The following is an 18074-nucleotide window of genomic DNA, read 5'->3' on the forward strand; positions in this document are numbered from 1 at the left end:
TTATATATATTATCTAACTAAAAGCTATGTAGCAATATTCTATAGAACTTTTGATACATATCCAATTTATAAGACACATGTCTTAAATTGCAAGTCAAGTTTAATATATATATGCTACATCATTAACTTATACCACAAGCTATCAATACATGTAGTACATGGCTAATTTGTTGGCCAAATTTCTAATCTATCAATCACCTATAAACACGTAAAAAGGTGAAATCATATCTATAGAGTTTTTAGGAAGCTTTTAGGAAGCTTTCCTATAAGATATTATAAAATTAACCTGTATTTTTTTTATTTATAATATCTATATAATTATTAGAATAAATATATATGTCTATAACATTGCCTCTCTTTTTAGAGATGAGTTCTACGAGGAATACTGATCACATATTGATGAAGTTCAATATGTAGTAAATTATATTTGTTACATACTCTGATCATTGTTCTCTTTGAATGTAGTTGATAGTTCCTCTCAACCATTAATAATATTTCATTCTTAGGTAAAAAGACCACCATATTATTTGATCATTGTTGAGTTTTTTGTAACTTCTTTTAAACAAAACATTTGTAATACTATAAAGAGTTATTCCTATCTTCAATAAAATCACCAAATATTAAAAATTTCTTTAAAGATTATAATATCAAAAAAATTGTATCTTGCCATCTATTTGAAGAAGAACATGTCATTCTTGAAAGTCTATATTTTAATTATATCATCTTAAAAATTATAATAATTATAATATCTTGTTTAATAAGTCAACAAACAATGGTTTTTAAATTGAATTTTTTAATTATTTATTTTTCATTTTTTTAGTACCATAATTACATAGAAACTATAAATAAAGATGAAAGATTGAATGCAATCTTTTCCAGAACTACATTTCTTTTGTAGCAAAGATTTGTTATCTTTCAGATTGATTTTGATTAATGTTGTTGATGAAAATATCAACCTTCTTTGCTACATTTTGAAGATTCTTTATTGGCTCTTATAAGAATTTACTAATATTATATCCATGTCAATAAACAAGATATTTTAATTTTTTTTGGCATTGCCTTGAATCTATGACTTTTTCAATCTCATATTCTTGATTATCATTTATTTTTATAGAAAAATATAATAATCATTTTTATTTTATTTTATATATATTATCTTATATGGCTTAAAAGAAATACATGGAACATTGGATGGATGTTCATTGACTTTGATAGAGACAATTGATAAGTAGCTCAATTAATCTAATCATATATAAAAAATGTTTGAACTCTACAATAATAAAATTTGTTATAAGGACAAATAAACTTGATATTACAACAAAGTAAGCATATCTTGTCACTCACGTTGAATTGTGGTTATTATTTGCAATAAGTATTGATGTTGATCTTTTTTTGTTCTTGAGCTTCTTTTAATTAAAACTTCATTATTATATATAATTATTTCAAATAATTTTTTAAATCTTCTATTATAAGATTATCAACTTTTAAAAAGTTAAAAATATTAAATTATAATTGATAACCATAATTGATAAAAAAGATGTTTGTTGAATAGAAAAATGTATCATATTATTATAAGCAAATTCTACCAATAATGAAAGAGTTGTCTAATCAACTTATTGATAGTTGCTGGTATACCTAAAGAATTTGATTTATTTGCTGCATTTGGCCATCAATTTAAAGATGAAAAATCAAAGATAATTTTATATCCACCTTAAAAATCTTAAAAAGAGTTCTTCAAAATCTTGATACAAATTACATCCTTTTATTCAATATAATATTCTTTGACAATCCATAATAGGCATAGATATTGTTAAAGAAAAGCTTAGTTATTTTTTTTAATTCTAATAGATTTTGTATATAATATAAAATATACCATCTTGGTGAATTGATCTACTATCATAAATATATAGTTAAAAGAACTTGAAACTAGAAGGTTTGTGATAAAGTCCATAGAAATAAAAGGTCATCATTGTTCTAGAATATGTAATGACTAATAAAGTCCATAAAGTTGATGATGAGGAGTTTTTGATTTAAAAAAAATGTCACATGATTGTACAAAGTCTTTAATTGCCTTCCATATTTGAAACCACTAAAAATCTCTAGATATTAGCTTCAAAGTTTTCTTGTATCCAAAATGTCCGACTATTCAAAAATCATGACAAGCTTGAAGCACAATTGATTGTATTTTTTTTTGGAATATATATATTTTTTTTAAATAGAATAAATTATTTTTGAATTTAAACTTAGAAGTATCTTGAGACACAAAAAAATTATTCTTAATATCATAACAAAGAAGATCAAAAGACATATTCAATTAAACTTGTTTAAGAAAGATTAAATCAATAATTAATGTTGATTTCATCATTTGAAAATAAAAATGCTCTAGCTTCAAAAAAATCATTCTTTATTGTTCAAAAGTTTTTATTTATTTATTTATTTATTTATTTATTTCTTGATATAAGATAAGAACATCTATAAAAGACATCTAACCAATCTTGTTGTCTTTTGGATCAATAAGTAATCTTGATAAAAAAACATGCTTCAATAAGTTAGGCAATGATTCAAAACACATATTCACATGAAATACTCAAGGTTCTTATGATCCATATATATGGTGATTAAATTGGAAGCGCCTTCTAGATAATAATGCCATTCTTAAAATGAATCTATAATTATAAGAAGCTCTTTATTTTGGATCTTATAATTAATCTTACTCGTTGGAAAATTTTTAGAATAAAAAGCTACCAAGTAGAGCTTATCATCTATTCTCATTTGTGATAAAATTTCACTGATAACAAAGTCTAATGTATCTATTTCTATAAATAATACTTTAAAAAAGTCATTGCAATATAAGATTGATACAAAAATAATTTTTTTCTTAAAGGCTTCAAAAGATGCTTCAACTTCTTTACTCCACTCCAGTTTGTCTTTACATATTAGATGTGTAAGAAGAGCAATAAGTTGAAAAAAGTTCTTGATGAAGATTCAATAATAATTGATAAATTCTAAAAAATATTACATATTTTTAACTATTTTTGAAATCTTCTAATCTATAATAGTTTAAAATTTCTTAAGACCCATCATAAGGCCATTATTTGAAATGATGTATCCTAAAATGTCAACTTAAGTGGTATGAAATATACACTTTTTTATCTTTGTACATAATTCTAATCTTTTAATTTTTGTAACATATAAAAAATATGAAATTCATACTCTTTTGTATTCTTAAAATAAATTAAGATATTGTCTAAGTAACAAGCAACTAAGACATCAAAAAACTTACAAAAGATATCATTCATTAGATATTGAAAAGTAGCTAGTGCATTTGTAAATCCAAAAGTCATAACATTATATTAAAAATACCTATACATAGTTTGAAATACAATTCTTCATTCATCTCTTTCTTTAATGGATATCAAATTGTATGCTCTTTTTAGATCTATTTTATTATAGATCTTTATTTGATTTAGATAATCAAGAAGTCATAAAATTAAAAGTAAAAGATATCTATTCTTAATGGTGATCTTATTTAGTTCTTGATAGTCCACATACATCTGCAATGATTCATTATTTTTTATTTTTTATTTATTTTTTAATAAATATGATAGGATCTCCTATTAGAAATTTAAAATGATGTATAAAATTCTTAGTAAATTTTTCTTCAATACATTCCTTGACTATATCTAATTTATTTTGTAATAGGCTATAGATTGGTCCATATGGTAGTTGAGCTCCATCTTAAAGATCAATAGAATAATCATAAAGACAATGCTTTGAAAGAATATCTGTATTCTTTATCTCAAAAACATCTAGATAATCTCAAAATTGGCTTGGAATGCCATTTAAAATCTTTTCTCTATCAAAAATAAGAGTGACATATATAGCAAAAGTTAAAATTTTTTTGTAGCATATATAAAAGCTTTTATATCTACTAATAAAGATTTGAATATATTAGACTAATGGATTTCTATTTGACTATTAAAATCTTAGACTAACCTACGAAAGATATTAAGGTTACAAAAAATCTAGTTTATTTGAAGATTATTTTTTTTTAGCCACAATAATCCTAAAATAATTATATTATAACAAAATTTAATCACATTAAATATTACTAAGCTATTATGACTATATATTGTTATATCTAAAAGAATAATTTTATAGATGACATTTCCAAAAGACAACAAATGATTATCTATTATTTTTACATGTATATATTTGTTTTTTTTTAAAAAAATAAGGATATTTCTTATTTTTTAACAAAGTGTTTGTTTATAAAACTAATTGAGGCTCTTGAATCTAACAAAGCTAAGTCTTTGTAATTTTTTAGTCCTAAAATAATTTCTAATATAAAATAAGATGAAAGTTCCAAAGGAAAGATGGAACCTTTACAAGGTATTGTACAAGATTTCAAAGTTAAAGTACGTATTTTACAAAGTCAACACATTTTGGAGGTCCTATAGGAAATTTCCATGTAGCTCCTAGTTAAGAGTATCTATAGAGACAAGAGTGAAGCCTTCTTCATTCTTGTCAATACCTTTCTAATCTTTAGTCTTGTCTCAAGACTTTCTAAGTCTTTTTGCCTTTGGAAATAGCCATTATAGTTTAATATTATATTATCTTGAATGATTTATTAGTCTTTTTGACTGACACAAGAGTATATTTACATTTTGATTCTTTGAAGTTCATATCCTTGATTTCTAGTCATACAATTTTGTGGTAAGAGTATTTTCTTTAGAAAAATATAGAATTTATAGCTAAAACTAGATATAGTCAAATAATATCTTTTTCAATTGAGCTCCACTTTTTTATACTCTTCATAATATATAAGAGTCATCATCTTTTTTTCAATCAACTAGGAGCTATAGTTCCATACTTCATTAAATTTGAGCATGTAATGACTTTTTAAAGAGCTACTCAGTCCATATATATATATATATATATATATATATTTATATATTATTTTACTTCCTAAATTTTCTATTATATATTTTATGAAGATAAAAAGCTAATAATCATATTAATATGATAGAATTGACTCTTTTTTATCCAAAAATCCACTCTATCTTCATATTAATTCTTTTCAAACCAAGTAAAAGCTTTTTAAAAAGCTAATGAATAGAAGAACTACTCTTCAAAATTTTCATATCAAATACTAAAAATACTATGAAAAAATTACCAAAAAAATATCTTAAAGAAGACCTTAAAGAATAACTAAATTTTTTTTTATTCTAAAAAATACTCCATCTTTATGCCAATTCTTTTCAAAATAAGTGAAAGCTTTTTTAAAAGTTAAAAAAAAAAAAAAAAACTATTCTTCAAAATTTCCAAATAAAATATTAAAAATATTCTAAAAAATCTTGCAAAAAATAGTTAGCTATATCTAAAGAGAGAAAGTTTTAGTTAAGATAAAAAAGAAAGGAGTTCAAAAATATGAGTGGTTATATCTGCCTATAAAGTAAATAATAGAAATCTTAGCTATTACTTTGATTTATCTTTTTAAGCCTTAATAAAATATATATGATAGGAGAATATCCTCACTTACTCTTGCCATTAACCTCAAGATTATATGCAATTGTCACCTTGAATTTTCATATCATATCTTTGAAAAAAATATTTTACTTTTAGTAGATTTAATTTTCCTTGATTAGTTTTCATGATTTGAATGCTATAATATCTGCTAAAGATATCATTTAAGATGAATCTATATACTCTAATTGTAGTTTTTATCTTCAAAGCTCAATCTTCAATATAATTTGAGAATTTTTTTTTACCATAATAAGATATTTTATACTCTATAATTCCAGTGGTATAGCCACCAAGTCAATCACCTATTAGAATGTATAACAAGTGAATAGGTAGGATGTAATTTATTTTTAAATTTGACTTTGGATTACAATTGTTTTTTAATATATAAAGCCAGAAAATCTTCTACATCTTTGTAGAGATCCTTCCACCAATATCATTCCTTGATTTTATGATAGGTGGTCCAAACTCTTATGTTGCCTACCTAAAGTGTATGATGAAATTCCTCGAGAATTTAATTCATTATCTTTGCTTCATTTACTACTCTTAATGATACTCCATCCATTTTTTTTAGTCTCTTCTATAAGAAACTATCTCTAAAAGTATAATTATAAGACTAATATTTAATGTCTTTGAAAGCCTTGTCTGATTAGCCTTCTTCTCTCTTCATTATACTCAAATAGATGCTAATGTCTGTTAACTTGCTTCTATAAAGATCTTCTTTGAAATAAGAATGTTTATTACTTGTACTTATTCTATTAATATTTAATATATAATTATAGGCTTCATCTTCATTATTTTCATTAATTTCTTGTACTTCCATCTCTTCTTCATAAATATATCTAATTTTAGATAGCATATATGCTATTGTATTCTTTTTGCTAAAAATATATACATATATAGGATTGAATGATCTAATATAAACTATCTACCTCAGCATAGTAATATTAGGAATAGGATAGTTAGCAATTATATAACAATGATAAACAATCAATTTCCAATACCACATTGGTCCCAATTAAGTAATTTCTACCTACTTTCATAGTTATAAGTGCTTCCAAAAGCTCCTTCTTTAATTGTAAATATGCTCTTTGTTTATTTGCAAGAATTCTTGCTTCAAATTTGATGAAAAATCTTATCTTTTTTAATTCATCTTGACCAATAGTCTAATAAATAATAATTAGATTTGTATCAATAGTAATAATAATTGATCTGCTATAATCATAGTCAACTTGCCTTAAGATTGGTGATGACTTCAAAATTACTTTTAGATCTTCCATAGCTAGTTATTAATTTTAATTCTATTTGAATTTAGTCTCTTTTTTAATAAATTATATAGTGGCTCAATTATGTAAGCAAAGTAAAGAATCCAAATCTGATAAAAGATACAAGCTTCCAAAAATCTTCTTATTTTAATAATGCTATTACATGCCTTCATATTAGTGATAGCATTAATCTTCTCAAGGTTAGGTTTTCTACCATACTTCCTACATAAGTGTCCAACCACCACAATCTCATCTATTCTAAACTTTGACTTATCAATAGACAAGATTAGATTTATTTCTTTGAGCCTCTTCAAAATCTTCTCTATATTTTTTATACAATCTTTCACAAACCTTTTGTATCTATTAACATCCAATATTAAGTCTTTGGTCTCATCTTTGCAACTTCTGATAGATATATCATCTACAAAAATAATAATCTTTTTAGGCAAAAATTCTCTTAAGATTTAATTCATGGCATTATATATATAAGCTACTAAGTTTGTGGAACCTTGATACAAAGTATATATCTTTATAAGTTCCAATAGAATCTTCATGGTTATTAAATCTTTACTTTTTGATACAAGCTAAAACTGATTATAACCAAAAATAAAGATTTTTAATAGAGTAGGTAACATGACTTATACAAGCCTTAATAATTTCATTGACAATTAGTCTTGACTTCTTGTTTTTAATTGTCACCTTGTTGGTTGGATGCATGTCTTACATGAACCTCAAAGTTCTACACTTCTTTGATACTACGAACCATTAACTAGAACATAGAGTCATTGATGGTTCAAATATCTCCATTTATATCTTTTCTTACAATAGATTCACCAATTTAGATACCAAGGCTTTTAGCACAAAAATTGGCTTCAAGTCCTAAGATACATGTGGAATAGTAAAAATGACCATTAGTGCAACAACCTTTAAAATGATACATCCAATTTCATTTGGTGAAGAAGAAAAAATCTTATCATGCTTTAAGATCATTTTTTAGAAGCTTTCTTTTTAGATTCTTTCAAGAACTCACATCCTCCAATCTTTAATTTGGTTAATGTTTCCTCTCTAAAATTGTACTCAATATTTTTTTGTTTCCTCAATTCAAACTCTTCTTTAGCCTTTTTAATATGATTTTTGAAATCCAATGGTAGTTGTTTTGCTACTAGCTTCATCTTCTTTATCATTATTTTGTACTTAGTATTTACCATTATTTCAATTTTCAAGCCATAACTTTCAACCAACCTTGCTTCAATAGCTATCTTTAATATCTCTTTATATAAATCTTTTAAGTGAATCTCTACCATTACATTACTAGATGCAATAACCTTTCTTTGCAAAGTTACTAAAACTTGTAAAATAATATTTGAAAATTTTTCTTCTTTAATAACTCTAGAAATAAATCCATCACTTAAAATCACATCAACTCTTTTTAATTTTCTCTCAATCTTCTTAATTAATTATCAATACTTAGAATCTAAATCTTAAATCTTTTGAAAACTCCTAAATCCATCTTTTGTCAAATTCTAAATCCTATACCTATTTCTTTTTACATTATGGCATGCTATAGTAGATAATTTTTTTGCACTCATTATCATAATATGTATATTTTTGGTTAAAAATAAATTGGATACTTAATTATGGAATTTAAATAAAAATACAACAAAAATCCTATCAAGTTTAATAGAATCTTATATAAACTTTAAATAATCTTTAACAGTTCTAATAAAATTTTAATAAATTAAAAATAAATTTAAAAGAAATTATAAAAAATACAAAAAATTCATAAATTAATCTAAAAAAAACAAATAAATCTTAAAAAAAATATAAAAATAAAAATTTAAAGAAATAAAAATAATTTTAAAGAAATAATAAAAATAATTTTAATAAAATAAATAATAAAATAACTCAAAAATATTAAAAATAAAAAAATTAATTAAATCATAATTAAACCTTAATTTAATCTTAATTTAAATTTTAATAAAAATCCTAATAAAAATCTTAATGAATCTTAATCAATTTTCAAGTCAAATCCTAATGAAATTCTAAATCTTAAACTAATCCTAATAAAATCCTAATAAAATCTCAATAAAATTTTAGACAAATTCTAATAAAATCGTAGTAAAATCCTAATCAAATCCTAAATAAACCTTAAACAAATCTTAGATCCTAAATTAATCCTAATCAATCTTTAATCAAATAAAAACTTTTAAACAAATTCTTAACAAATCATATAGCTAATAACTAAAAAATAAAATATTGATTTTGATTTAAAATTTTTATACCTTGTAATAGCTAAATTATCTATAAGAACAAAAAATTCGAAAAAAATTGCACATACTAAATAGACATTAATTCTAAAACTCCACTTGGAACTCAGCTAACTTCCTTCTCCATCCTTAATGTTAATATTCTCTAGCCATGATCTCCTAATTTCACTATTCATTTTATTTCAAACTTTGTATAATTTTTAGAAATTAAGCTAGCTACCTTTGAATAAAATTATATTTTAATCCAATTTGCAGATTCATAGATATCTTAGAAATCCTCACTAGTCCTTTAAACTCTAACTTTTGAGACCATAATCCACAAAAAGCTTCATACACTTCAATCTAATTGCTTACTTGACCTTAAAATTCTCACACTTATTTACAACAAGCATAATAATAAATTGCCTAATTTTCATTTATAAACATGCTACAAAACTTATAAAATATTGAAATGTATAAACTTACTTTTTTTTCTCAAAATCTAAATCTACCAAGTATATTATTAATTTTGAAAATCCTTCAAAATTTTAATATTAATTTAAATCACAATGATATTCTTCTCATAAAATCTTCCTACTTTATCAATAACATCCTTCAATGCTTTAGTGGTCCCTTGTCCATTTGCATTGGTAACTAATTGATCCATAAATATTTATATAGCCCTTACAAATTCCTCTATAAAATGTTGACTACCTCCTCTATTTGAGTCTCCTTATTTTATATCCTCCATCTTGCCTTGATTAATCTAATAGCCCTAAAGCTTCTCTCAATAGAAGCATCAAATATCATAGTAAGAGTGTTTGCTATAACAAAACATAGAATTTATGGCTACAACTAGATATGATCAAATAGTTCTTTTTATTCAATTGAACTCCACTACTTCACACTCTTCATAATATGTAAGAATTGTCATCCTTTCTTCACTCAATTAGGTACCATAGTTCCATATTTCATTAGATTTGACCATCTGATGACTTTTTAAAGAGCTATTCAATATCTCTCTCTCTCTCTCTCTCTCTCTCTCTCTTTCTCTTTCTATATATATATATATATATATATATATATATATATACATTAAATTTTATTTATTAAATTTTTCTATAACATATTTTATAAAGAAATAAAGCTAACAATCATATTAATATGATGTAGTTGATTCTTTTTTATCCAAAAATCCATTCCATCTTTATATTAACTCTTTTTAAAGAAAGTAAAAGATTTTTAAAAAGCTAATAAAAAAAAACCAATCTTTAAAATTTCTGTATAAAATAATAAAAATACTATGAAAAAATTGCCAAAAAAATTCTTAAAGAAGACTTTGAAAAGTGGCTAGCTCTTCTTTTATTCTAAAAGACACTCCATCTTCATGCTAATTCTTCTCAAAATAAGTGAGAGCTTTTTGAAAAGCTAACAAAGAGAGGAACTATTCTTCAAAATTTTCAAATAAAATATTAAAAATATTCTTTAAAATCTGTCAAAGAATGACTAGTTATGTCTAAGGAGAGAAAGTTCTAGCAAAGATGAAAGAAAGAGGGATCCAAAAGTCAAAACAAGCCCATGTATCTTTACTTTAGCACTATACTACTCCATCTTAAGTCCATACCAACCTATTTCAACTTATCTTTAGAGATAAACTATCAATATCTATAATTATATATATATTTTTTCTAATTCTATATTAAAAAAAAAATATATATATATATATATATATATATAATATTTTATCTTATTTTTATATATTATACTACTTTTTACTATAATAATAGTTCCTATTATAGTTAGAAAAATTAATTTTCTAATACATCTTCTTCTTTAGTAGCCATATTTTTCATTTTGTAGTTGTATTGCTTCTTTAGATAATATTGAATAATATACTTAGATTCTTTACAATATAGGTACAACCCTTTTTAATGATGTCAAGTCTTTTTTTGCTCAATAAGAGACTTAAAATGTACCATATTAATTTGCATAGGTTTTGAGTTTGATGAATAAGCTCCTTTGAACTTAGAAGCTATCTCCATGACTCAACTTGTACCTTTTCAATCAAATTTTTATTCTTGGCAACTTTTAAAGACTCAATCGTCACATGCAATGGCTTAAGTAATAAATTGCTTAAATGATTCTGTTCTTGGCATTGTCAATAGTAAATCATTGATGTTATCTTTTAATTCATATCAAAATTGATTGATAAAGACATTTTCATTCTAATCCACATTACAAGCAAGGTTTTAGAATTAAGAGTATTTAGGATTATTAAACATGATTTTTGTTGTAAAGATATAAGTTTGGTCTTTGCTATTCTTTCAAATTCACTTTCTTCAAATGTGATTGTAAAGACTTCTAAGAATGAATTTAAATCATAGAGTAGTTGTGAATCCTCTCCTATCAAAGGTTCAAACTAAGAGAGAGCATTCAAAGAAAGAAGTACACCTATAAATCTAACTTGAATAAATCCATTAGAATATTAAAAAAAGATGTAACTTTAAATAAAACTTTGCTTATTATAGAAATCTTCAAAACTTTAATCTTATTCCATCGAAATTTTTTGGCATACTTATCTTTACATCTTTCATAGTTGTAGTAGCAAGACTTCTTCAATTTAGCTATAAAATTAATCCACTTTCTCTCAATTACACAATTTTTTGATATAGACTTTAAACTTTATTGTTAACTTCTTCTATAGGCGTTGGAATATTATTTCTATAGATGATGTTAGAGATACATGAGATTTCTACCTTAAGAGTGTTAAAAAGTTTGTAAAGGTCTGAAATGATTGCAAATCTATTCTCACTTCTACTAAGAGTAGCATGTAAAATTTTTTCTTTTGTAAAAAATTTAAATAAATCTATAAGTCAAATTACAAGAGGATAATTTGTAACCTCTAATATCAAATGAAAATTTCCACAAACATCAATAGTTTATATTTTTTAAAGAAAAAATAATATTAAAAAAAATATTATATTAAAAATAAGTAGTTTGCAACCTTCAAAATTCAATAATAAAAGTGGAATAATCTGCTCACTTTTAAAAATAAGATAAGAATAATGAATTAATTCACTTTTGTCAAATTATTAAAGATATGAATCTTAAAGAATAAAAAACTCAATACACTCTTGTATAATTAAAAAAAAAATAGATATTCAATCAAAACTAATATAGTATTCAAACTTGAATGGCTATTGCCAAAGTCAAGAAGACTAAAATATTTTAAAATAAGACTAAGGACTAAAAAGACATTGACAAGAATGAAGAAAGCTTCACTCTTGCCTATATATATATATATATATATATATATATATAATCTAACTAAAAATTATGTAACAATATTCTATAAGACCTCTAATATATGTCCAATTTGTAAGACACATATCTTAACTTACAAGAGAAGTTTTTTATATATGTGCCATATTTTTAGCTTGTACCACAAGTTACCAACACGTGTAATATATTTGTCTAATTTTTGGCTAAGTTTCTAATCTATTAATCACCTATAAACATGTATAAAGATTAAATTACAACTATATAGCTTTTAAGAAGTTTTCCTATAAGATATTATTAAATTAATCTACTTTTATTTATTCATAATATTTAAATAATTATAAAGTAAATATGTATATTTATAACATAAATAAAAATAAATGAAAAACTTCACCTTATAGTCATTTATTTTTTAAAAATATATATATTCATAAAGATTAATTATAAGATTTATAATATTTATATTTAATATTTTCTATCAATTTTTTTTTTCAAATGTCATTTTTAGATGTTTTTATTTTACATCAAAAGAAAAAAAAATGTAACTTTTGATAAATAATGAAAAATTCTTTGAAACTAAAGTAATTTCATCTTTGAATAATCAAATCAACATCAATTATTGATTCAACATTTTTTCATCAAATTCAATCAAGAATTTCTTTAGATCCTCATATATATGATTTTAAGAATAATTCTTCAAAATCTTATGATACTTCTAAGTTTGAATTCAAGAGATTTTTTATAGCTTCTAATATAGAAGATACTTACAGACTTTGTATAATCATGTAATATTTTTTGAAGCTCAAAAACTCCTTATTATTGATCTTATAGACTTTTTTAAATACTACCTATATCAAAAAAATGATGGTCTTTTGTTTGCATGAATTTTATTACAAATGTTTTAATCTCAAGTTTTTATAACTTTATATTTGAGATAGTAGATTGTTTCACTAAAATGGCACATTTTGTGTCATAAAAAAAAATTATTATATATAAAGAAATATCCAGCCTCTTTCTCAATAATATTTAATACTATTATAGATAGCTACAAAATAATATATTAAATAAAGGATCTCAATTAGTGCCTAAATGTTAAAAAATTCTTTCTAAAAAATTAAAGATAGATATAAAACTATTTTTGGCCTTCCATTGTCAAATAATAGACAAATATATCAAATAAATCAAATTTTGAATTAATATTTGAGATGTACCATTAACCACTATCAAAATGATTTAGCAATTCTTTTGATATTACCAAAATTTATCTATAATAATATTACATTTTTTTATTCAAAAATTATCATTCCATATTAATTATGATTATTATCTGTAATTTGATACTTTTGACTTTTCAAAGATTGATACTCTTGTAGAAAAAAATTTGATAAAATTTTAAATAAAATTACATGCAACAAAAAAATTAAAATTAAAAAAAAGTTTAAGAATTAAAAAAGTCAATGCAAATTTCTATTGCAAGGATTAATTTAAATTCTACAATAGCAATAAGATATGCTTACTTTGTTGTAATATCAAGACTATTTTTTCTTGTAATAAGTTGGATTATTATAGACTTGAATCATTTCTTATTTCTAAAAAAAATCAATTTAATTGCATATTAATTATACCAACTAAAGTCTATAAAGATCTATGATGTATTGTACATATTTTTTCTTGAGCCATATAAGATAGTGACTATATCAAGAAGAAAACAAATATCAATTCATCCTACAAAAATAGATAATAATTAAGAAATTGATATAAAAAAGGTTTTAGATTCAAGACAATATTAAAATAAGTTGAAATATCTTATATATTGGCATAAATATAATATTAATAAATGCACATAAAAGCCATCTAAGAATCTTATAAATGTCGTAGAAAAGGTTGATGTTTTTTAGTTGATATCTATTAAAATTAAAATAAAGAAACAAGATTTTTTCTATTATAAAATAAAACATGATCAATAAAATATTGAAAAGAGTAAAAAAGGCTTCACTCTTACTCCATATATACTATGTAATTAAAAGCTATATAGCAACATTCTATAGGACCTGTAATACGTGTCCAACTTATAAGATATGAATTTTAACTTGTAAGGCAAGTTTTCTATATATGCACAACATAATTAGTTTGTATTACAAGCTACCAATATGTGCAATACATGGTTAACTTATTGGCCAAATTTCTAACCTATCAATCAGCTATAAATACATGTAAAGTCAAAGCCACATTTATAAAACTTCTAGAAAGCTTTTCTATAAGATATTATTAAGTTAATCCACTTTTATCTACTTCTATCCAATTATATTATCTAGATAATTATTAGAATAGACATATATATATATATATATATATGTCCATAAAAATAATAGGATGAATTTCTTATTTTATTATGAGACACTATTGATGGTTGAGAGGACCTATCAAAAATAATTAATAAATAAATAAACAAAAAAATATATATATCAAATTTAATTTGTTGTATGTTGGACTTCTTCAAAATGACATCATCAATCCTTGTGGAATTCTTTCATAGAAGAAGGGATAATATTTTAGGCATTAACAATGACATAAATGATTAAAAAGATAAGCAAAGTTAAGAAGAAATAAAGATAAGTAAATTTAATAATGTCTTATGGAAAAACTTCTTTAAAGCTTTACAGATGCGGATTTTATTTTACAAAAATTTATAGGTGATTGATAGATTAAAAACTTGGCTTACAAGTTGGTCATGTATTGTACATGTTGATCACTATTTTAAAAGTTGGCTATATATCACACATGTTAGCAACTAATAGGACAAGTTGGCTATATGGCGCACATATTGAAATTTTGTCTTGCAAGCTAGACATGTGTCTCTCAAGTTGGATTATTATTAGATGACCTACAGAACATTGCCACATAGTTACTTAATTACATAATATATATATAGAGGCAAAAGTAAGGCCTTTTTTATTTTTGTCTAAGCCTTTCTTATATTCTTGTCTTAACTTATGGATCTCTAATTTCTTTATATTTGGCAATAGATATTCTAATTTATATTCTATATCAATCTTTGATTTATTATATATATATATATATATATATATTTTTTGAATATCACAAGAGTATATTGTTTCTTTAGAATTTTGTTATGATTCATGTCCTTGACAATTAAATAGATGAGAATTTGAATCAATTTAAATAAAAAAATATTTTTTTCTTTTAAAAATAAAAAATAAAAAATAATATTTTTATAATATATTAAATCATATAATTTTCAAATATACTTTATTTTATTTTATATATATATATATATATATATATATATATATATTTTAATCTTCTTAAAAATTTAAGAAGCTTTGGTTCATCCTTTTAAATATTTTAGTATCTTCCTCCAAAATCTTTAAGTTGCTATGTTTAGAAATATTATTAGGAACTTGTTACCAATTTTACAAGTTTTTAAGTTAAGGTCCCACTTTCTTCATTCCAAAGAGCCTTAGAGGTAATAAAATATTTGTGCCATTTTATTTTAGTTTAAGAATAATTTCTTATAAAAAGTTGAAATAAATCTGATTACACTCAAAATTCATACTATATTGTTTATACAAGCTATTTTTTGCATTACAAAAATCTATTCGTTTGATTATCTAATCAATATATTATTCAATTGAACTTACTTTTAATACGTTGTTATTTTAACATTGTCTTAAATTTAAAAATAATAAAAAAAAATAACAGAAATGTACATCCAACTTTATAAAAGCCATTATCATTTAGCATAGATTGCATTAAGCTATAATTAAATTTTTCATAAAAAATATTATATTATCTATACATAGACAAATCGATATGATTGTAATAATATCTATTTTTGTTATGTGATCATTAATCAATTTTAGAGTTGATTATATTTACATGTATCATGTATATCAGTACACACACACACACATATATATATATATATATATATATTCAATAACTAAAAACGGTGTTCAGAACGACAAGTTTTTTTGTTTTTAAGTCATACATCAAGTTCTTAAGAATTCAACTTTCTAAACTACAACGCAGTATCTTTGACACAGTATACAAAATCCACAAACTGACTGATACGATTCCTTGACAAGGTTTGGAATGGCACAAAGTATTCGTACACCAACACTATTCTTGAACAGCAAATCGCTTCCCAACATCGTTTTTTACTTCAATGCAGAAAACTAAATCCTCTTTCAAATCATCCCCATACGGACAAAAACAAGAAGAAAATTATGAAGTACAAACTCCAGTACAGAGTACAGGTAGTGCGATTCATCCGTACAAAAAAGCCTAATTCATAGAATTTAATACAACCTCAACAAGGTCACTGTAAACTCTCAGAATCAAATTAGTACTTAGTTTTGTTGCCAAGTATTCATGATAGTTCCAGCAGTGAAACAGACTCCGGAAATGCATAGGACTGTCAGTTTTTGGGTCATCGAATCTTCTCATGTTGATATCGAAACCTGTCAAAAACACACGATCTGTGAAGAGCAAGAGGAAGGATAACGTGGAAATGAAGAGCTAGAAAGACACCACACTACTGAGCGAATACCCTTGTTGGAAGATTCGAGCATCCTGCATTGTCGAGATAAGAGGCTTGTAAAGAAGTCTACATGCATGCAGGTGCATCAAATTAACAACAACAAAATAGGCCTAACAGGTGCGGAACGGCAGGTGCGTGTCACAGTGAACAGAATGACAACTGTTCGGACACCGAGACGTCTACGTAAGGTTTTTTAATAGAACCGCCAATGGACGCCATTAATGTGATTATCACACAAGCAGCCGGAAAACAGAAACTGGTGTTATTTATTTTTTATAGTCCACAGGTTTTCCGCTTCTCGGTCAGCCTTGTTGATGTTCACTCTCCAGGAACCGCATTCGAGTATTAATTTTCGATCAAGATCTAATCCTTTAGACCTTAACTGCTCGAAAAAAAGTACATATCCATGCCCTCATCTGATCTGCCAGCATGCTGGACGACATCATCGAGATAAAGGCGCACCACGTAGTCTATGGGAAGTGTTAGTTGTGGCCAGATCTAGATCAATTGCGTAGAGATGCAATGCTGACAAGAGGACCTCTCAGCGATGAGGGAGCAGTAGATTACCGACTCCTTTGGGCACCAGCAGATCTGCGACCTCATTGTTCGTGGAGACTCTGGGTAGCTTCCGGGGGTAATCTGCGGGGATTTTTACTTCTTCTGTTGTTTCTCCCTCCATAGCTCACATAGACTGTAACAGGCTTTACGGTCAGTCTAATGAAATCTGGGTAGAGTTGAACCTTCCAATAATAAGCTCACTGAGGGCAGTCCACTTGGCTCTCGCAGAATAGACCCTGCTAGCATTTCGATGCCATCAGCATGGATGTCATCAGAATCTCCAACCTTTGATGCAAAGCAGGATCATAAAACTCTGCCTACGAGAGGATGAAGCGGCTGGTGAAGAGGATAGCATTCGAAGTTTTGAACATGAGTCCCCCAATCAGATCAACTTATGGTGAACAAAATGACGACCATGGGCCTGCAAATAAATAACACCAGTTTGTGCAAAATAATTCTGTCTATTTGCCAGTCCTTTGAAGTCTGGTCTTCTTAAGGGCAGCTCCACCAAGCCAGAGTATAGACAATTCTGAATTATGGTATGATCTGCAACAAAACATTACCTCATGCATATTCATTGCGAATTTATTTATTCATTGCTTGTTTGGTGGGAGGTTTGTTAGATGTAGGCTTGGACAC

Source organism: Physcomitrium patens, chromosome 17 (genome assembly GCF_059467195.1).
Source record: "Physcomitrium patens ecotype Gransden chromosome 17, ASM5946719v1, whole genome shotgun sequence".
NCBI lineage: Eukaryota > Viridiplantae > Streptophyta > Bryopsida > Funariales > Funariaceae > Physcomitrium > Physcomitrium patens.